Here is a 22,074-nt window from a genome sequence, read left to right on the forward strand (position 1 = left end):
GAGGGGGCAATTGTGAGCTCCCGGAAAGAACGCTGAGCAGAGTGTTCACCTCAATGCAGGTGGCTTTTCGTAACCGAATCAAAGTTGCGCAGCACACGAGACTGGTTAGGACTGCCTTCGGTAGCGTTTGGCAAGCTGTGGCAACGTAGGTTTCCAAGGCAGAGGACAGCGTGTCGCCTTGGACTCTGCACGCCAGGAAATGTTAACAAGGGCCTACACGGATGCCTGTTTCTCAGCAGGTCGGGAGGAGACGTGTGGTCTTGCGTGCAGTTGCATGGCAAACAGTGCGGAGGCCAGAGTTCTGTGAGAGCCGACAGCTCTCCTCGCTCTCCATTTAAGCCCGAAGACGGTGGAGAACTCACGGAAACCGCGGCAGGCAAGACCTGTCCGGCGGCCATTTCGCCACTACACTGAGGCCAAGGGTCGCCTTGCGGTTTCCCAGGACGAACGTGGGCTGCAGGATTAGCTCTCCACCAGAGTTGCAAGAGCCCTGCTTCTCAGGCTAAAATACTCGCTTCCTACCCGGGCGTAGGGGCAGAGGACAGATGCTGGGCAATAGCAGGGTTTTGCAAGCAGCCCCTGAGAAATCGGGATCCAAGCTTCCAAAGGGAAATGCCTGCTTCTGTATGCAGGGTCACCTAGCCCTGTTAGCAGCAAACCTAAGTCCCTGCAGTACTGGCGCTGCAAAGGTTGACCATCGCCAAACAATGGGAACTTCGCTGAATAAATTGTTCTTTCAAGGCCTCTAAGTGTGGCTGGTTCCTTAACACAGGGAAGGCCTCAGCCAGGCGTAGTTGGTAATTCCTCTTACGACGACTACCACTGCAAAGTGAGCAATTGTGCTCTTTGCTCAGGTTGGTCCTCACTACGACTTCCTGCTTAACCTAGAGAGGCGGCAAGTGTGAGCTCCCGGAAAGAACGCTGAGCAGAGTGTTCACCTCAATGCAGGTGGCTTTTCCTCACTGAATGCAAGTGGCCCAGCACATGAGACGGGCTCGGACTGCCTTCGTGAGCGTTGGCATGCTGTGGCAACGTAGGTTTCCAAGGCAGAGGACAGCGTGTCGCCTTGGACTCTGCACGCCAGGAAATGTTAACAAGGGCCTGCACGGCGGCCTGTTTCTCAGCAGGCCGGGAGGAGACGTGTGGTCTTGCGTTCAGCTGCATGGCAAACAGTGCGGAGACCAGAGTTCTGTGAGCCGACAGATCTCCTCGCTCTCCATTTAAGCCCGAAGACGGTGGAGAACTCACGGAAACCGCGGCAGGCAAGACCTGTCCGGCGGCCATTTCGCCACTACACTGAGGCCAAGGGTCGCCTTGCGGTTTCCCAGGACGAACGTGGGCTGCAGGATTAGCTCTCCTCCAGAGTTGCAAGAGCCCTGCTTCTCAGGCTAAAATACTCGCTTCCTACCCGGGCGTAGGGGCAGAGGACAGATGCTGGGCAATAGCAGGGTCTTGCAAGCAGCCCCTGAGAAACCGGGATCCAAGCTTCCAAAGGGAAACGCCTGCTTCTGTATGCAGGGTCACCTAGCCCTGTTAGCAGCAAACCTAAGTCCCTGCAGTACTGGCGCTGCAAAGGTTGACTATCGCCAAACAATGGGAACTTCGCTGAATAAATTGTTCTTTCAAGGCCTCTAAGTGTGGCTGGTTCCTTAACACAGGGAAGGCCTCAGCCAGGCGTAGTTGGCAATTCCTCTTACGACGACTACCAGTGTAACGTGAGGAATTGTGCTCTTTGCTCAGGTTGGTCCTCACTACGACTTCCTGCTTAACCTAGAGAGGCGGCAAGTGTGAGCTCCCGGAAAGAACGCTGAGCAGAGTGTTCACCTCAATGCAGGTGGCTTTTCCTCACTGAATGCAAGTGGCCCAGCACATGAGACGGGCTCGGACTGCCTTCCTGAGCGTTGGCATGCTGGGGCAACGTAGGTTTCCAAGGAAGAGGACAGCGTGTCGCCTTGGAGTCTACATGCCAAGAAGTGTTACGAAGGGCCTGCACGGCGGCCTGTTTCTCAGCAGGCCGGGAGGAGACGTGCGGTCTTGCGTTCAGCTGCATGGCAAACAGTGCGGAGGCCAGAGTTCTGTGAGAGCCGACAGCTCTCCTCGCTCTCCATTTAAGCCCGAAGACGCTGGAGAACTCACGGAAACCGCGGCAGGCAAGACCTGTCCGGCGGCCATTTCGCCACTACACTGAGGCCAAGGGTCGCCTTGCGGTTTCCCAGGACGAACGTGGGCTGCAGGATTAGCTCTCCGCCAGAGTTGCAAGAGCCCTGCTTCTCAGGCTAAAATACTCGCTTCCTACCCGGGCGTAGGGGCAGAGGAGAGGTGCTGGGCAATAGCAGGGTCTTGCAAGCAGCCCCTGAGAAACCGGGATCCAAGCTTCCAAAGGGAAACGCCTGCTTCTGTATGCAGGGTCACCTAGCCCTGTTAGCAGCAAACCTAAGTCCCTGCAGTACTGGCGCTGCAAAGGTTGACCATCGCCAAACAATGGGAACTTCGCTGAATAAATTGTTCTTTCAAGGCCTCTAAGTGTGGCTGGTTCCTTAACACAGGGAAGGCCTCAGCCAGGCGTAGTTGGCAATTCCTCTTACGACGACTACCAGTGTAACGTGAGGAATTGTGCTCTTTGCTCAGGTTGGTCCTCACTACGACTTCCTGCTTAACCTAGAGAGGCGGCAAGTGTGAGCTCCCGGAAAGAACGCTGAGCAGAGTGTTCACCTCAATGCAGGTGGCTTTTCCTCACTGAATGCAAGTGGCCCAGCACATGAGACGGGCTCGGACTGCCTTCGTGAGCGTTGGCATGCTGGGGCAACGTAGGTTTCCAAGGAAGAGGACAGCGTGTCGCCTTGGAGTCTACATGCCAAGAAGTGTTACGAAGGGCCTGCACGGTGGCCTGTTTCTCAGCAGGCCGGGAGGAGACGTGCGGTCTTGCGTTCAGCTGCATGGCAAACAGTGCGGAGGCCAGAGTTCTGTGAGAGCCGACAGCTCTCCTCGCTCTCCATTTAAGCCCGAAGACGCTGGAGAACTCACGGAAACCGCGGCAGGCAAGACCTGTCCGGCGGCCATTTCGCCACTACACTGAGGCCAAGGGTCGCCTTGCGGTTTCCCAGGACGAACGTGGGCTGCAGGATTAGCTCTCCGCCATAGTTGCAAGAGCCCTGCTTCTCAGGCTAAAATACTCGCTTCCTACCCGGGCGTAGGGGCAGAGGAGAGATGCTGGGCAATAGCAGGGTCTTGCAAGCAGCCCCTGAGAAACCGGGATCCAAGCTTCCAAAGGGAAACGCCTGCTTCTGTATGCAGGGTCACCTAGCCTAGTTAGCAGCAAACCTAAGTCCCTGCTGTATTGGCCCTGCAAAGGGAGACCGTCGCAAGACACTGGGAACTTCGCTGAATAAAGTTTCCTTTACAGGCGTCTAAGTGTGGCGACTTCCCTAACAGAACGAAGACCTTAGCAAGGCCTAGTAGGCAATGCTTCTTACGACGACTACCACTGCAAAGTGAGCAATTGTGCTCTTTGCTCAGTTTGGACCTCACCTCGACATCCTGCTTAACCTAGAGAGGGGGCAATTGTGAGCTCCCGGAAAGAACGCTGAGCAGAGTGTTCACCTCAATGCAGGTGGCTTTTCGTAACCGAATCAAAGTTGCGCAGCACACGAGACTGGTTAGGACTGCCTTCGGTAGCGTTTGGCAAGCTGTGGCAACGTAGGTTTCCAAGGCAGAGGACAGCGTGTCGCCTTGGACTCTGCACGCCAGGAAATGTTAACAAGGGCCTTCACGGATGCCTGTTTCTCAGCAGGTCGGGAGGAGACGTGTGGTCTTGCGTGCAGTTGCATGGCAAACAGTGCGGAGGCCAGAGTTCTGTGAGAGCCGACAGCTCTCCTCGCTCTCCATTTAAGCCCGAAGACGGTGGAGAACTCACGGAAACCGCGGCAGGCAAGACCTGTCCGGCGGCCATTTCGCCACTACACTGAGGCCAAGGGTCGCCTTGCGGTTTCCCAGGACGAACGTGGGCTGCAGGATTAGCTCTCCGCCAGAGTTGCAAGAGCCCTGCTTCTCAGGCTAAAATACTCGCTTCCTACCCGGGCGTAGGGGCAGAGGAGAGATGCTGGGCAATAGCAGGGTCTTGCAAGTAGCCCCTGAGAAACCGGGATCCAAGCTTCCAAAGGGAAACGCCTGCTTCTGTATGCAGGGTCACCTAGCCCTGTTAGCAGCAAACCTAAGTCCCTGCAGTACTGGCGCTGCAAAGGTTGACCATCGCCAAACAATGGGAACTTCGCTGAATAAATTGTTCTTTCAAGGCCTCTAAGTGTGGCTGGTTCCTTAACACAGGGAAGGCCTCAGCCAGGCGTAGTTGGTAATTCCTCTTACGACGACTACCACTGCAAAGTGAGCAATTGTGCTCTTTGCTCAGGTTGGTCCTCACTACGACTTCCTGCTTAACCTAGAGAGGCGGCAAGTGTGAGCTCCCGGAAAGAACGCTGAGCAGAGTGTTCACCTCAATGCAGGTGGCTTTTCCTCACTGAATGCAAGTGGCCCAGCACATGAGACGGGCTCGGACTGCCTTCGTGAGCGTTGGCATGCTGTGGCAACGTAGGTTTGCAAGGCAGAGGACAGCGTGTCGCCTTGGACTCTGCACGCCAGGAAATGTTAACAAGGGCCTGCACGGCGGCCTGTTTCTCAGCAGGCCGGGAGGAGACGTGTGGTCTTGCGTTCAGCTGCATGGCAAACAGTGCGGAGACCAGAGTTCTGTGAGCCGACAGCTCTCCTCGCTCTCCATTTAAGCCCGAAGACGGTGGAGAACTCACGGAAACCGCGGCAGGCAAGACCTGTCCGGCGGCCATTTCGCCACTACACTGAGGCCAAGGGTCGCCTTGCGGTTTCCCAGGACGAACGTGGGCTGCAGGATTAGCTCTCCTCCAGAGTTGCAAGAGCCCTGCTTCTCAGGCTAAAATACTCGCTTCCTACCCGGGCGTAGGGGCAGAGGACAGATGCTGGGCAATAGCAGGGTCTTGCAAGCAGCCCCTGAGAAACCGGGATCCAAGCTTCCAAAGGGAAACGCCTGCTTCTGTATGCAGGGTCACCTAGCCCTGTTAGCAGCAAACCTAAGTCCCTGCAGTACTGGCGCTGCAAAGGTTGACTATCGCCAAACAATGGGAACTTCGCTGAATAAATTGTTCTTTCAAGGCCTCTAAGTGTGGCTGGTTCCTTAACACAGGGAAGGCCTCAGCCAGGCGTAGTTGGCAATTCCTCTTACGACGACTACCAGTGTAACGTGAGGAATTGTGCTCTTTGCTCAGGTTGGTCCTCACTACGACTTCCTGCTTAACCTAGAGAGGCGGCAAGTGTGAGCTCCCGGAAAGAACGCTGAGCAGAGTGTTCACCTCAATGCAGGTGGCTTTTCCTCACTGAATGCAAGTGGCCCAGCACATGAGACGGGCTCGGACTGCCTTCCTGAGCGTTGGCATGCTGGGGCAACGTAGGTTTCCAAGGAAGAGGACAGCGTGTCGCCTTGGAGTCTACATGCCAAGAAGTGTTACGAAGGGCCTGCACGGCGGCCTGTTTCTCAGCAGGCCGGGAGGAGACGTGCGGTCTTGCGTTCAGCTGCATGGCAAACAGTGCGGAGGCCAGAGTTCTGTGAGAGCCGACAGCTCTCCTCGCTCTCCATTTAAGCCCGAAGACGGTGGAGAACTCACGGAAACCGCGGCAGGCAAGACCTGTCCGGCGGCCATTTCGCCACTACACTGAGGCCAAGGGTCGCCTTGCGGTTTCCCAGGACGAACGTGGGCTGCAGGATTAGCTCTCCGCCAGAGTTGCAAGAGCCCTGCTTCTCAGGCTAAAATACTCGCTTCCTACCCGGGCGTAGGGGCAGAGGAGAGGTGCTGGGCAATAGCAGGGTCTTGCAAGCAGCCCCTGAGAAACCGGGATCCAAGCTTCCAAAGGGAAACGCCTGCTTCTGTATGCAGGGTCACCTAGCCCTGTTAGCAGCAAACCTAAGTCCCTGCAGTACTGGCGCTGCAAAGGTTGACCATCGCCAAACAATGGGAACTTCGCTGAATAAATTGTTCTTTCAAGGCCTCTAAGTGTGGCTGGTTCCTTAACACAGGGAAGGCCTCAGCCAGGCGTAGTTGGCAATTCCTCTTACGACGACTACCAGTGTAACGTGAGGAATTGTGCTCTTTGCTCAGGTTGGTCCTCACTACGACTTCCTGCTTAACCTAGAGAGGCGGCAAGTGTGAGCTCCCGGAAAGAACGCTGAGCAGAGTGTTCACCTCAATGCAGGTGGCTTTTCCTCACTGAATGCAAGTGGCCCAGCACATGAGACGGGCTCGGACTGCCTTCGTGAGCGTTGGCATGCTGGGGCAACGTAGGTTTCCAAGGAAGAGGACAGCGTGTCGCCTTGGAGTCTACATGCCAAGAAGTGTTACGAAGGGCCTGCACGGCGGCCTGTTTCTCAGCAGGCCGGGAGGAGACGTGCGGTCTTGCGTTCAGCTGCATGGCAAACAGTGCGGAGGCCAGAGTTCTGTGAGAGCCGACAGCTCTCCTCGCTCTCCATTTAAGCCCGAAGACGGTGGAGAACTCATGGAAACCGCGGCAGGCAAGACCTGTCCGGCGGCCATTTCGTCACTACACTGAGGCCAAGGGTCGCCTTGCGGTTTCCCAGGATGAACGTGGGATGCAGGATTAGCTCTCCGCCAGAGTTGCAAGAGCCCTGCTTCTCAGGCTAAAATACTCGCTTCCTACCCGGGCGTAGGGGCAGAGGAGAGATGCTGGGCAATAGCAGGGTCTTGCAAGCAGCCCCTGAGAAACCGGGATCCAAGCTTCCAAAGGGAAACGCCTGCTTCTGTATGCAGGGTCACCTAGCCCTGTTAGCAGCAAACCTAAGTCCCTGCAGTACTGGCGCTGCAAAGGTTGACCATTGCCAAACAATGGGAACTTCGCTGAATAAATTGTTCTTTCAAGGCCTCTAAGTGTGGCTGGTTCCTTAACACAGGGAAGGCCTCAGCCAGGCGTAGTTGGCAATTCCTCTTACGACGACTACCAGTGTAACGTGAGGAATTGTGCTCTTTGCTCAGGTTGGTCCTCACTACGACTTCCTGCTTAACCTAGAGAGGCGGCAAGTGTGAGCTCCCGGAAAGAACGCTGAGCAGAGTGTTCACCTCAATGCAGGTGGCTTTTCCTCACTGAATGCAAGTGGCCCAGCACATGAGACGGGCTCGGACTGCCTTCGTGAGCGTTGGCATGCTGGGGCAACGTAGGTTTCCAAGGAAGAGGACAGCGTGTCGCCTTGGAGTCTACATGCCAAGAAGTGTTACGAAGGGCCTGCACGGCGGCCTGTTTCTCAGCAGGCCGGGAGGAGACGTGCGGTCTTGCGTTCAGCTGCATGGCAAACAGTGCGGAGGCCAGAGTTCTGTGAGAGCCGACAGCTCTCCTCGCTCTCCATTTAAGCCCGAAGACGCTGGAGAACTCACGGAAACCGCGGCAGGCAAGACCTGTCCGGCGGCCATTTCGCCACTACACTGAGGCCAAGGGTCGCCTTGCGGTTTCCCAGGACGAACGTGGGCTGCAGGATTAGCTCTCCGCCAGAGTTGCAAGAGCCCTGCTTCTCAGGCTAAAATACTCGCTTCCTACCCGGGCGTAGGGGCAGAGGAGAGATGCTGGGCAATAGCAGGGTCTTGCAAGCAGCCCCTGAGAAACCGGGATCCAAGCTTCCAAAGGGAAACGCCTGCTTCTGTATGCAGGGTCACCTAGCCCTGTTAGCAGCAAACCTAAGTCCCTGCAGTACTGGCGCTGCAAAGGTTGACCATCGCCAAACAATGGGAACTTCGCTGAATAAATTGTTCTTTCAAGGCCTCTAAGTGTGGCTGGTTCCTTAACACAGGGAAGGCCTCAGCCAGGCGTAGTTGGCAATTCCTCTTACGACGACTACCAGTGTAACGTGAGGAATTGTGCTCTTTGCTCAGGTTGGTCCTCACTACGACTTCCTGCTTAACCTAGAGAGGCGGCAAGTGTGAGCTCCCGGAAAGAACGCTGAGCAGAGTGTTCACCTCAATGCAGGTGGCTTTTCCTCACTGAATGCAAGTGGCCCAGCACATGAGACGGGCTCGGACTGCCTTCGTGAGCGTTGGCATGCTGGGGCAACGTAGGTTTCCAAGGAAGAGGACAGCGTGTCGCCTTGGAGTCTACATGCCAAGAAGTGTTACGAAGGGCCTGCATGGCGGCCTGTTTCTCAGCAGGCCGGGAGGAGACGTGCGGTCTTGCGTTCAGGTGCATGGCGAACGGTGCGGAGGCCAGAGTTCTGTGAGAGCCGACAGCTCTCCTCGCTCTGCATTTAAGCCCGAAGACGGTGGAGAACTCACGGAAACCGCGGCAGGCAAGACCTGTCCGGCGGCCATTTCGCCACTACACTGAGGCCAAGGGTCGCCTTGCAGTTTGCCAGGACGAACGTGGGCTGCAGGATTAGCTCTCCTCCAGAGTTGCAAGAGCCCTGCTTCTCAGGCTAAAATACTCGCTTCCTACCCGGGCGTAGGGGCAGAGGAGAGATGCTGGGCAATAGCAGGGTCTTGCAAGCAGCCCCTGAGAAACCGGGATCCAAGCTTCCAGAGGGAAAAGCCTGCTTCTGTATGCAGGGTCACCTAGCCTAGTTAGCAGCAAACCTAAGTCCCTGCTGTATTGGCCCTGCGAAGGGAGACCGTCGCAAGACACTGGGAACTTCGCTGAATAAAGTTTCCTTTACAGGCGTCTAAGTGTGGCGACTTCCCTAACAGAACGAAGACCTTAGCAAGGCCTAGTAGGCAATGCCTCTTACGACGACTACCACTGCAAAGTGAGCAATTGTGCTCTTTGCTCAGTTTGGACCTCACCTCGACATCCTGCTTAACCTAGAGAGGGGGCAATTGTGAGCTCCCGGAAAGAATGCTGAGCAGAGTGTTCACCTCAATGCAGGTGGCTTTTCGTAACCGAATCAAAGTTGCGCAGCACACGAGACTGGTTAGGACTGCCTTCGGTAGCGTTTGGCAAGCTGTGGCAACGTAGGTTTCCAAGGCAGAGGACAGCGTGTCGCCTTGGACTCTGCACGCCAGGAAATGTTAACAAGGGCCTACACGGATGCCTGTTTCTCAGCAGGTCGGGAGGAGACGTGTGGTCTTGCGTGCAGTTGCATGGCAAACAGTGCGGAGGCCAGAGTTCTGTGAGAGCCGACAGCTCTCCTCACTCTCCATTTAAGCCCGAAGACGGTGGAGAACTCACGGAAACCGCGGCAGGCAAGAACTGTCCGGCGGCCATTTCGCCACTACACTGAGGCCAAGGGTCGCCTTGCGGTTTCCCAGGACGAACGTGGGCTGCAGGATTAGCTCTCCTCCAGAGTTGCAAGAGCCCTGCTTCTCAGGCTAAAATACTCGCTTCCTACCCGGGCGTAGGGGCAGAGGAGAGATGCTGGGTAATAGCAGGGTCTTGCAAGCAGCCCCTGAGAAACCGGGATCCAAGCTTCCAAAGGGAAACGCCTGCTTCTGTATGCAGGGTCACCTAGCCCTGTTAGCAGCAAACCTAAGTCCCTGCAGTACTGGCGCTGCAAAGGTTGACCATCGCCAAACAATGGGAACATCGCTGAATTAATTGTTCTTTCAAGGCCTCTAAGTGTGGCTGGTTCCTTAACACAGGGAAGGCCTCAGCCAGGCGTAGTTGGCAATTCCTCTTACGACGATAACCAGTGTAACGTGAGGAATTGTGCTCTTTGCTCAGGTTGGTCCTCACTACGACTTCCTGCTTAACCTAGAGAGGCGGCAAGTGTGAGCTCCCAGAAAGAACGCTGAGCAGAGTGTTCACCTCAATGCAGGTGGCTTTTCCTCACTGAATGCAAGTGGCCCAGCACATGAGACGGGCTCGGACTGCCTTCGTGAGCGTTGGCATGCTGGGGCAACGTAGGTTTCCAAGGAAGAGGACAGCGTGTCGCCTTGGAGTCTACATGCCAAGAAGTGTTACGAAGGGCCTGCACGGCGGCCTGTTTCTCAGCAGGCCGGGAGGAGACGTGCGGTCTTGCGTTCAGCTGCATGGCAAACAGTGCGGAGACCAGAGTTCTGTGAGAGCCGACAGCTCTCCTCGCTCTCCATTTAAGCCCGAAGACGGTGGAGAACTCACGGAAACCGCGGCAGGCAAGACCTGTCCGGCGGCCATTTCGCCACTACACTGAGGCCAAGGGTCGCCTTGCGGTTTCCCAGGACGAACGTGGGCTGCAGGATTAGCTCTCCTCCAGAGTTGCAAGAGCCCTGCTTCTCAGGCTAAAATACTCGCTTCCTACCCGGGCGTAGGGGCAGAGGAGAGATGCTGGGCAATAGCAGGGTCTTGCAAGCAGCCCCTGAGAAACCGGGATCCAAGCTTCCAGAGGGAAAAGCCTGCTTCTGTATGCAGGGTCACCTAGCCTAGTTAGCAGCAAACCTAAGTCCCTGCTGTATTGGCCCTGCGAAGGGAGACCGTCGCAAGACACTGGGAACTTCGCTGAATAAAGTTTCCTTTACAGGCGTCTAAGTGTGGCGACTTCCCTAACAGAACGAAGACCTTAGCAAGGCCTAGTAGGCAATGCCTCTTACGACGACTACCACTGCAAAGTGAGCAATTGTGCTCTTTGCTCAGTTTGGACCTCACCTCGACATCCTGCTTAACCTAGAGAGGGGGCAATTGTGAGCTCCCGGAAAGAACGCTGAGCAGAGTGTTCACCTCAATGCAGGTGGCTTTTCGTAACCGAATCAAAGTTGCGCAGCACACGAGACTGGTTAGGACTGCCTTCGGTAGCGTTTGGCAAGCTGTGGCAACGTAGGTTTCCAAGGCAGAGGACAGCGTGTTGCCTTGGACTCTGCACGCCAGGAAATGTTAACAAGGGCCTACACGGATGCCTGTTTCTCAGCAGGTCGGGAGGAGACGTGTGGTCTTGCGTGCAGTTGCATGGCAAACAGTGCGGAGGCCAGAGTTCTGTGAGAGCCGACAGCTCTCCTCGCTCTCCATTTAAGCCCGAAGACGCTGGAGAACTCACGGAAACCGCGGCAGGCAAGACCTGTCCGGCGGCCATTTCGCCACTACACTGAGGCCAAGGGTCGCCTTGCGGTTTCCCAGGACGAACGTGGGCTGCAGGATTAGCTCTCCGCCAGAGTTGCAAGAGCCCTGCTTCTCAGGCTAAAATACTCGCTTCCTACCCGGGCGTAGGGGCAGAGGAGAGATGCTGGGCAATAGCAGGGTCTTGCAAGCAGCCCCTGAGAAACCGGGATCCAAGCTTCCAAAGGGAAACGCCTGCTTCTGTATGCAGGGTCACCTAGCCCTGTTAGCAGCAAACCTAAGTCCCTGCAGTACTGGCGCTTCAAAGGTTGACCATCGCCAAACAATGGGAACTTCGCTGAATAAATTGTTCTTTCAAGGCCTCTAAGTGTGGCTGGTTCCTTAACACAGGGAAGGCCTCAGCCAGGCGTAGTTGGCAATTCCTCTTACGACGACTACCAGTGTAACATGAGGAATTGTGCTCTTTGCTCAGGTTGGTCCTCACTACGACTTCCTGCTTAACCTAGAGAGGCGGCAAGTGTGAGCTCCCGGAAAGAACGCTGAGCAGAGTGTTCACCTCAATGCAGGTGGCTTTTCCTCACTGAATGCAAGTGGCCCAGCACATGAGACGGGCTCGGACTGCCTTCGTGAGCGTTGGCATGCTGGGGCAACGTAGGTTTCCAAGGAAGAGGACAGCGTGTCGCCTTGGAGTCTACATGCCAAGAAGTGTTACGAAGGGCCTGCACGGCGGCCTGTTTCTCAGCAGGCCGGGAGGAGACGTGCGGTCTTGCGTTCAGCTGCATGGCAAACAGTGCGGAGGCCAGAGTTCTGTGAGAGCCGACAGCTCTCCTCGCTCTCCATTTAAGCCCGAAGACGCTGGAGAACTCACGGAAACCGCGGCAGGCAAGACCTGTCCGGCGGCCATTTCGCCACTACACTGAGGCCAAGGGTCGCCTTGCGGTTTCCCAGGACGAACGTGGGCTGCAGGATTAGCTCTCCGCCAGAGTTGCAAGAGCCCTGCTTCTCAGGCTAAAATACTCGCTTCCTACCCGGGCGTAGGGGCAGAGGAGAGATGCTGGGCAATAGCAGGGTCTTGCAAGCAGCCCCTGAGAAACCGGGATCCAAGCTTCCAAAGGGAAACGCCTGCTTCTGTATGCAGGGTCACCTAGCCTAGTTAGCAGCAAACCTAAGTCCCTGCTGTATTGGCCCTGCGAAGGGAGACCGTCGCAAGACACTGGGAACTTCGCTGAATAAAGTTTCCTTTACAGGCGTCTAAGTGTGGCGACTTCCCTAACAGAACGAAGACCTTAGCAAGGCCTAGTAGGCAATGCCTCTTACGACGACTACCACTGCAAAGTGAGCAATTGTGCTCTTTGCTCAGTTTGGACCTCACCTCGACATCCTGCTTAACCTAGAGAGGGGGCAATTGTGAGCTCCCAGAAAGAATGCTGAGCAGAGTGTTCACCTCAATGCAGGTGGCTTTTCGTAACCGAATCAAAGTTGCGCAGCACACGAGACTGGTTATGACTGCCTTCGGTAGCGTTTGGCAAGCTGTGGCAATGTAGGTTTCCAAGGCAGAGGACAGCGTGTCGCCTTGGACTCTGCATGCCAGGAAATGTTAACAAGGGCCTACACGGATGCCTGTTTCTCAGCAGGTCGGGAGGAGACGTGTGGTCTTGCGTGCAGTTGCATGGCAAACAGTGCGGAGGCCAGAGTTCTGTGAGAGCCGACAGCTCTCCTCGCTCTCCATTTAAGCCCGAAGACGGTGGAGAACTCACGGAAACCGTGGCAGGCAAGACCTGTCCGGCGGCCATTTCGCCACTACACTGAGGCCAAGGGTCGCCTTGCGGTTTCCCAGGACGAACGTGGGCTGCAGGATTAGCTCTCCGCCAGAGTTGCAAGAGCCCTGCTTCTCAGGCTAAAATACTCGCTTCCTACCCGGGCGTAGGGGCAGAGGAGAGATGCTGGGCAATAGCAGGGTCTTGCAAGCAGCCCCTGAGAAACCGGGATCCAAGCTTCCAAAGGGAAACGCCTGCTTCTGTATGCAGGGTCACCTAGCCCTGTTAGCAGCAAACCTAAGTCCCTGCAGTACTGGCGCTGCAAAGGTTGACCATCGCCAAACAATGGGAACTTCGCTGAATAAATTGTTCTTTCAAGGCCTCTAAGTGTGGCTGGTTCCTTAACACAGGGAAGGCCTCAGCCAGGCGTAGTTGGCAATTCCTCTTACGACGACTACCAGTGTAACGTGAGGAATTGTGCTCTTTGCTCAGGTTGGTCCTCACTACGACTTCCTGCTTAACCTAGAGAGGCGGCAAGTGTGAGCTCCCGGAAAGAACGCTGAGCAGAGTGTTCACCTCAATGCAGGTGGCTTTTCCTCACTGAATGCAAGTGGCCCAGCACATGAGACGGGCTCGGACTGCCTTCGTGAGCGTTGGCATGCTGGGGCAACGTAGGTTTCCAAGGAAGAGGACAGCGTGTCGCCTTGGAGTCTACATGCCAAGAAGTGTTACGAAGGGCCTGCACGGCAGCCTGTTTCTCAGCAGGCCGGGAGGAGACGTGCAGTCTTGCGTTCAGCTGCATGGCAAACAGTGCGGAGGCCAGAGTTCTGTGAGAGCCGACAGCTCTCCTCGCTCTCCATTTAAGCCCGAAGACGCTGGAGAACTCACGGAAACCGCGGCAGGCAAGACCTGTCCGGCGGCCATTTCGCCACTACACTGAGGCCAAGGGTCGCCTTGCGGTTTCCCAGGACGAACGTGGGCTGCAGGATTAGCTCTCCGCCAGAGTTGCAAGAGCCCTGCTTCTCAGGCTAAAATACTCGCTTCCTACCCGGGCGTAGGGGCAGAGGAGAGATGCTGGGCAATAGCAGGGTCTTGCAAGCAGCCCCTGAGAAACCGGGATCCAAGCTTCCAAAGGGAAACGCCTGCTTCTGTATGCAGGGTCACCTAGCCCTGTTAGCAGCAAACCTAAGTCCCTGCAGTACTGGCGCTGCAAAGGTTGACCATCGCCAAACAATGGGAACTTCGCTGAATAAATTGTTCTTTCAAGGCCTCTAAGTGTGGCTGGTTCCTTAACACAGAGAAGGCCTCAGCCAGGCGTAGTTGGCAATTCCTCTTACGACGACTACCAGTGTAACATGAGGAATTGTGCTCTTTGCTCAGGTTGGTCCTCACTACGACTTCCTGCTTAACCTAGAGAGGCGGCAAGTGTGAGCTCCCGGAAAGAACGCTGAGCAGAGTGTTCACCTCAATGCAGGTGGCTTTTCCTCACTGAATGCAAGTGGCCCAGCACATGAGACGGGCTCGGACTGCCTTCGTGAGCGTTGGCATGCTGGGGCAACGTAGGTTTCCAAGGAAGAGGACAGCGTGTCGCCTTGGAGTCTACATGCCAAGAAGTGTTACGAAGGGCCTGCACGGCGGCCTGTTTCTCAGCAGGCCGGGAGGAGACGTGCGGTCTTGCGTTCAGCTGCATGGCAAACAGTGCGGAGGCCAGAGTTCTGTGAGAGCCGACAGCTCTCCTCGCTCTCCATTTAAGCCCGAAGACGCTGGAGAACTCACGGAAACCGCGGCAGGCAAGACCTGTCCGGCGGCCATTTCGCCACTACACTGAGGCCAAGGGTCGCCTTGCGGTTTCCCAGGACGAACGTGGGCTGCAGGATTAGCTCTCCGCCAGAGTTGCAAGAGCCCTGCTTCTCAGGCTAAAATACTCGCTTCCTACCCGGGCGTAGGGGCAGAGGAGAGATGCTGGGCAATAGCAGGGTCTTGCAAGCAGCCCCTGAGAAACCGGGATCCAAGCTTCCAAAGGGAAACGCCTGCTTCTGTATGCAGGGTCACCTAGCCTAGTTAGCAGCAAACCTAAGTCCCTGCTGTATTGGCCCTGCGAAGGGAGACCGTCGCAAGACACTGGGAACTTCGCTGAATAAAGTTTCCTTTACAGGCGTCTAAGTGTGGCGACTTCCCTAACAGAACGAAGACCTTAGCAAGGCCTAGTAGGCAATGCCTCTTACGACGACTACCACTGCAAAGTGAGCAATTGTGCTCTTTGCTCAGTTTGGACCTCACCTCGACATCCTGCTTAACCTAGAGAGGGGGCAATTGTGAGCTCCCGGAAAGAATGCTGAGCAGAGTGTTCACCTCAATGCAGGTGGCTTTTCGTAACCGAATCAAAGTTGCGCAGCACACGAGACTGGTTATGACTGCCTTCGGTAGCGTTTGGCAAGCTGTGGCAACGTAGGTTTCCAAGGCAGAGGACAGCGTGTCGCCTTGGACTCTGCACGCCAGGAAATGTTAACAAGGGCCTACACGGATGCCTGTTTCTCAGCAGGTCGGGAGGAGACGTGTGGTCTTGCGTGCAGTTGCATGGCAAACAGTGCGGAGGCCAGAGTTCTGTGAGAGCCGACAGCTCTCCTCGCTCTCCATTTAAGCCCGAAGACGGTGGAGAACTCACGGAAACCGTGGCAGGCAAGACCTGTCCGGCGGCCATTTCGCCACTACACTGAGGCCAAGGGTCGCCTTGCGGTTTCCCAGGACGAACGTGGGCTGCAGGATTAGCTCTCCGCCAGAGTTGCAAGAGCCCTGCTTCTCAGGCTAAAATACTCGCTTCCTACCCGGGCGTAGGGGCAGAGGAGAGATGCTGGGCAATAGCAGGGTCTTGCAAGCAGCCCCTGAGAAACCGGGATCCAAGCTTCCAAAGGGAAACGCCTGCTTCTGTATGCAGGGTCACCTAGCCCTGTTAGCAGCAAACCTAAGTCCCTGCAGTACTGGCGCTGCAAAGGTTGACCATCGCCAAACAATGGGAACTTCGCTGAATAAATTGTTCTTTCAAGGCCTCTAAGTGTGGCTGGTTCCTTAACACAGGGAAGGCCTCAGCCAGGCGTAGTTGGCAATTCCTCTTACGACGACTACCAGTGTAACGTGAGGAATTGTGCTCTTTGCTCAGGTTGGTCCTCACTACGACTTCCTGCTTAACCTAGAGAGGCGGCAAGTGTGAGCTCCCGGAAAGAACGCTGAGCAGAGTGTTCACCTCAATGCAGGTGGCTTTTCCTCACTGAATGCAAGTGGCCCAGCACATGAGACGGGCTCGGACTGCCTTCGTGAGCGTTGGCATGCTGGGGCAACGTAGGTTTCCAAGGAAGAGGACAGCGTGTCGCCTTGGAGTCTACATGCCAAGAAGTGTTACGAAGGGCCTGCACGGCAGCCTGTTTCTCAGCAGGCCGGGAGGAGACGTGCAGTCTTGCGTTCAGCTGCATGGCAAACAGTGCGGAGGCCAGAGTTCTGTGAGAGCCGACAGCTCTCCTCGCTCTCCATTTAAGCCCGAAGACGGTGGAGAACTCACGGAAACCGCGGCAGGCAAGACCTGTCCGGCGGCCATTTCGCCACTACACTGAGGCCAAGGGTCGCCTTGCGGTTTCCCAGGACGAACGTGGGCTGCAGGATTAGCTCTCCGCCAGAGTTGCAAGAGCCCTGCTTCTCAGGCTAAAATACTCGCTTCCTACCCGGGCGTAGGGGCAGAGGAGAGATGCTGGGCAATAGCAGGGTCTTGCAAGCAGCCCCTGAGAAACCGGGATCCAAGCTTCCAAAGGGAAACGCCTGCTTCTGTATGCAGGGTCACCTAGCCTAGTTAGCAGCAAACCTAAGTCCCTGCTGTATTGGCCCTGCGAAGGGAGACCGTCGCAAGACACTGGGAACTTCGCTGAATAAAGTTTCCTTTACAGGCGTCTAAGTGTGGCGACTTCCCTAACAGAACGAAGACCTTAGCAAGGCCTAGTAGGCAATGCCTCTTACGACGACTACCACTGCAAAGTGAGCAATTGTGCTCTTTGCTCAGTTTGGACCTCACCTCGACATCCTGCTTAACCTAGAGAGGGGGCAATTGTGAGCTCCCGGAAAGAACGCTGAGCAGAGTGTTCACCTCAATGCAGGTGGCTTTTCGTAACCGAATCAAAGTTGCGCAGCACACGAGACTGGTTATGAATGCCTTCGGTAGCGTTTGGCAAGCTGTGGCAACGTAGGTTTCCAAGGCAGAGGACAGCGTGTCGCCTTGGACTCTGCACGCCAGGAAATGTTAACAAGGGCCTACACGGATGCCTGTTTCTCAGCAGGTCGGGAGGAGACGTGTGGTCTTGCGTGCAGTTGCATGGCAAACAGTGCGGAGGCCAGAGTTCTGTGAGAGCCGACAGCTCTCCTCGCTCTCCATTTAAGCCCGAAGACGGTGGAGAACTCACGGAAACCGTGGCAGGCAAGACCTGTCCGGCGGCCATTTCGCCACTACACTGAGGCCAAGGGTCGCCTTGCGGTTTCCCAGGACGAACGTGGGCTGCAGGATTAGCTCTCCGCCAGAGTTGCAAGAGCCCTGCTTCTCAGGCTAAAATACTCGCTTCCTACCCGGGTGTAGGGGCAGAGGAGAGATGCTGGGCAATAGCAGGGTCTTGCAAGCAGCCCCTGAGAAACCGGGATCCAAGCTTCCAAAGGGAAACGCCTGCTTCTGTATGCAGGGTCACCTAGCCTAGTTAGCAGCAAACCTAAGTCCCTGCTGTATTGGCCCTGCGAAGGGAGACCGTCGCAAGACACTGGGAACTTCGCTGAATAAAGTTTCCTTTACAGGCGTCTAAGTGTGGCGACTTCCCTAACAGAACGAAGACCTTAGCAAGGCCTAGTAGGCAATGCCTCTTACGACGACTACCACTGCAAAGTGAGCAATTGTGCTCTTTGCTCAGTTTGGACCTCACCTCGACATCCTTCTTAACCTAGAGAGGGGGCAATTGTGAGCTCCCGGAAAGAACGCTGAGCAGAGTGTTCACCTCAATGCAGGTGGCTTTTCGTAACCGAATCAAAGTTGCGCAGCACACGAGACTGGTTAGGACTGCCTTCGGTAGCGTTTGGCAAGCTGTGGCAACGTAGGTTTCCAAGGCAGAGGACAGCGTGTCGCCTTGGACTCTGCACGCCAGGAAATGTTAACAAGGGCCTACACGGATGCCTGTTTCTCAGCAGGTCGGGAGGAGACGTGTGGTCTTGCGTGCAGTTGCATGGCAAACAGTGCGGAGGCCAGAGTTCTGTGAGAGCCGACAGCTCTCCTCGCTCTCCATTTAAGCCCGAAGACGGTGGAGAACTCACGGAAACCGCGGCAGGCAAGACCTGTCCGGCGGCCATTTCGCCACTACACTGAGGCCAAGGGTCGCCTTGCGGTTTCCCAGGACGAACGTGGGCTGCAGGATTAGCTCTCCACCAGAGTTGCAAGAGCCCTGCTTCTCAGGCTAAAATACTCGCTTCCTACCCGGGCGTAGGGGCAGAGGACAGATGCTGGGCAATAGCAGGGTTTTGCAAGCAGCCCCTGAGAAATCGGGATCCAAGCTTCCAAAGGGAAATGCCTGCTTCTGTATGCAGGGTCACCTAGCCCTGTTAGCAGCAAACCTAAGTCCCTGCAGTACTGGCGCTGCAAAGGTTGACCATCGCCAAACAATGGGAACTTCGCTGAATAAATTGTTCTTTCAAGGCCTCTAAGTGTGGCTGGTTCCTTAACACAGGGAAGGCCTCAGCCAGGCGTAGTTGGTAATTCCTCTTACGACGACTACCACTGCAAAGTGAGCAATTGTGCTCTTTGCTCAGGTTGGTCCTCACTACGACTTCCTGCTTAACCTAGAGAGGCGGCAAGTGTGAGCTCCCGGAAAGAACGCTGAGCAGAGTGTTCACCTCAATGCAGGTGGCTTTTCCTCACTGAATGCAAGTGGCCCAGCACATGAGACGGGCTCGGACTGCCTTCGTGAGCGTTGGCATGCTGTGGCAACGTAGGTTTCCAAGGCAGAGGACAGCGTGTCGCCTTGGACTCTGCACGCCAGGAAATGTTAACAAGGGCCTGCACGGCGGCCTGTTTCTCAGCAGGCCGGGAGGAGACGTGTGGTCTTGCATTCAGCTGCATGGCAAACAGTGCGGAGACCAGAGTTCTGTGAGCCGACAGCTCTCCTCGCTCTCCATTTAAGCCCGAAGACGGTGGAGAACTCACGGAAACCGCGGCAGGCAAGACCTGTCCGGCGGCCATTTCGCCACTACACTGAGGCCAAGGGTCGCCTTGCGGTTTCCCAGGACGAACGTGGGCTGCAGGATTAGCTCTCCGCCAGAGTTGCAAGAGCCCTGCTTCTCAGGCTAAAATACTCGCTTCCTACCCGGGCGTAGGGGCAGAGGAGAGGTGCTGGGCAATAGCAGGGTCTTGCAAGCAGCCCCTGAGAAACCGGGATCCAAGCTTCCAAAGGGAAACGCCTGCTTCTGTATGCAGGGTCACCTAGCCCTGTTAGCAGCAAACCTAAGTCCCTGCAGTACTGGCGCTGCAAAGGTTGACCATCGCCAAACAATGGGAACTTCGCTGAATAAATTGTTCTTTCAAGGCCTCTAAGTGTGGCTGGTTCCTTAACACAGGGAAGGCCTCAGCCAGGCGTAGTTGGCAATTCCTCTTACGACGACTACCAGTGTAACGTGAGGAATTGTGCTCTTTGCTCAGGTTGGTCCTCACTACGACTTCCTGCTTAACCTAGAGAGGCGGCAAGTGTGAGCTCCCGGAAAGAACGCTGAGCAGAGTGTTCACCTCAATGCAGGTGGCTTTTCCTCACTGAATGCAAGTGGCCCAGCACATGAGACGGGCTCGGACTGCCTTCGTGAGCGTTGGCATGCTGGGGCAACGTAGGTTTCCAAGGAAGAGGACAGCGTGTCGCCTTGGAGTCTACATGCCAAGAAGTGTTACGAAGGGCCTGCACGGTGGCCTGTTTCTCAGCAGGCCGGGAGGAGACGTGCGGTCTTGCGTTCAGCTGCATGGCAAACAGTGCGGAGGCCAGAGTTCTGTGAGAGCCGACAGCTCTCCTCGCTCTCCATTTAAGCCCGAAGACGCTGGAGAACTCACGGAAACCGCGGCAGGCAAGACCTGTCCGGCGGCCATTTCGCCACTACACTGAGGCCAAGGGTCGCCTTGCGGTTTCCCAGGACGAACGTGGGCTGCAGGATTAGCTCTCCGCCATAGTTGCAAGAGCCCTGCTTCTCAGGCTAAAATACTCGCTTCCTACCCGGGCGTAGGGGCAGAGGAGAGATGCTGGGCAATAGCAGGGTCTTGCAAGCAGCCCCTGAGAAACCGGGATCCAAGCTTCCAAAGGGAAACGCCTGCTTCTGTATGCAGGGTCACCTAGCCTAGTTAGCAGCAAACCTAAGTCCCTGCTGTATTGGCCCTGCAAAGGGAGACCGTCGCAAGACACTGGGAACTTCGCTGAATAAAGTTTCCTTTACAGGCGTCTAAGTGTGGCGACTTCCCTAACAGAACGAAGACCTTAGCAAGGCCTAGTAGGCAATGCTTCTTACGACGACTACCACTGCAAAGTGAGCAATTGTGCTCTTTGCTCAGTTTGGACCTCACCTCGACATCCTGCTTAACCTAGAGAGGGGGCAATTGTGAGCTCCCGGAAAGAACGCTGAGCAGAGTGTTCACCTCAATGCAGGTGGCTTTTCGTAACCGAATCAAAGTTGCGCAGCACACGAGACTGGTTAGGACTGCCTTCGGTAGCGTTTGGCAAGCTGTGGCAACGTAGGTTTCCAAGGCAGAGGACAGCGTGTCGCCTTGGACTCTGCACGCCAGGAAATGTTAACAAGGGCCTTCACGGATGCCTGTTTCTCAGCAGGTCGGGAGGAGACGTGTGGTCTTGCGTGCAGTTGCATGGCAAACAGTGCGGAGGCCAGAGTTCTGTGAGAGCCGACAGCTCTCCTCGCTCTCCATTTAAGCCCGAAGACGGTGGAGAACTCACGGAAACCGCGGCAGGCAAGACCTGTCCGGCGGCCATTTCGCCACTACACTGAGGCCAAGGGTCGCCTTGCGGTTTCCCAGGACGAACGTGGGCTGCAGGATTAGCTCTCCGCCAGAGTTGCAAGAGCCCTGCTTCTCAGGCTAAAATACTCGCTTCCTACCCGGGCGTAGGGGCAGAGGAGAGATGCTGGGCAATAGCAGGGTCTTGCAAGTAGCCCCTGAGAAACCGGGATCCAAGCTTCCAAAGGGAAACGCCTGCTTCTGTATGCAGGGTCACCTAGCCCTGTTAGCAGCAAACCTAAGTCCCTGCAGTACTGGCGCTGCAAAGGTTGACCATCGCCAAACAATGGGAACTTCGCTGAATAAATTGTTCTTTCAAGGCCTCTAAGTGTGGCTGGTTCCTTAACACAGGGAAGGCCTCAGCCAGGCGTAGTTGGTAATTCCTCTTACGACGACTACCACTGCAAAGTGAGCAATTGTGCTCTTTGCTCAGGTTGGTCCTCACTACGACTTCCTGCTTAACCTAGAGAGGCGGCAAGTGTGAGCTCCCGGAAAGAACGCTGAGCAGAGTGTTCACCTCAATGCAGGTGGCTTTTCCTCACTGAATGCAAGTGGCCCAGCACATGAGACGGGCTAGGACTGCCTTCGTGAGCGTTGGCATGCTGTGGCAACGTAGGTTTCCAAGGCAGAGGACAGCGTGTCGCCTTGGACTCTGCACGCCAGGAAATGTTAACAAGGGCCTGCACGGCGGCCTGTTTCTCAGCAGGCCGGGAGGAGACGTGTGGTCTTGCGTTCAGCTGCATGGCAAACAGTGCGGAGACCAGAGTTCTGTGAGCCGACAGCTCTCCTCGCTCTCCATTTAAGCCCGAAGACGGTGGAGAACTCACGGAAACCGCGGCAGGCAAGACCTGTCCGGCGGCCATTTCGCCACTACACTGAGGCCAAGGGTCGCCTTGCGGTTTCCCAGGACGAACGTGGGCTGCAGGATTAGCTCTCCTCCAGAGTTGCAAGAGCCCTGCTTCTCAGGCTAAAATACTCGCTTCCTACCCGGGCGTAGGGGCAGAGGACAGATGCTGGGCAATAGCAGGGTCTTGCAAGCAGCCCCTGAGAAACCGGGATCCAAGCTTCCAAAGGGAAATGCCTGCTTCTGTATGCAGGGTCACCTAGCCCTGTTAGCAGCAAACCTAAGTCCCTGCAGTACTGGCGCTGCAAAGGTTGACTATCGCCAAACAATGGGAACTTCGCTGAATAAATTGTTCTTTCAAGGCCTCTAAGTGTGGCTGGTTC

The sequence above is a fragment of the Pseudorca crassidens genome, chromosome 6 (assembly GCF_039906515.1).
Source record: "Pseudorca crassidens isolate mPseCra1 chromosome 6, mPseCra1.hap1, whole genome shotgun sequence".
NCBI lineage: Eukaryota > Metazoa > Chordata > Mammalia > Artiodactyla > Delphinidae > Pseudorca > Pseudorca crassidens.